Raw genomic sequence first — 496 nt, 5'->3', positions numbered from 1 at the left:
GCTTTTGCCTTCCCTTTCCTCTTTCTAGAGGTTTCTCCGGCCTTGGATGCCATAAATGGTTATGGAAAAACAAAAAGCAATGCTTTTACCACACCAAACTTAAAAGTTTTGCTCGTCCTCGAGCAAAAGAAGAAAGAAGAGAGTAGAAGAAGAAGAAATGAAGAAGAAGGGAATGGCTTTGTGTTCGGCCAAAAAGGGGGAGAAGTGGTGTTTAGGTTGTGTGAAAATGAAGGAGTGAAGAAGGGTTTATATAGGAGTGGGGGGCTCATGATGTTCGGCTATGTATGGGTGGGTTGGGTGGGAAAGTGGTTTGAATTTGAATGATGAGGTAGGTGAGGTTTTATGAAGGATGGATGTGAGTGGTGAAGAGAAAGATGGGATTTGATAGGTGAAGGGTTTTTGGGGAAGAGGTGTTGAGGTGATTGGTGAATGGGTGAAGAAGAACAGAGAGAGTGGTGGGGTAGGGTGGGATCCTGTGGGGTCCACAGATCCTGAG

Source organism: Arachis duranensis, chromosome 1 (genome assembly GCF_000817695.3).
Source record: "Arachis duranensis cultivar V14167 chromosome 1, aradu.V14167.gnm2.J7QH, whole genome shotgun sequence".
Taxonomy (NCBI): Eukaryota; Viridiplantae; Streptophyta; class Magnoliopsida; order Fabales; family Fabaceae; genus Arachis; species Arachis duranensis.
The sequence above is the reverse complement of the archived record's forward strand: the minus strand, read 5'-3'. Positions refer to the sequence as shown.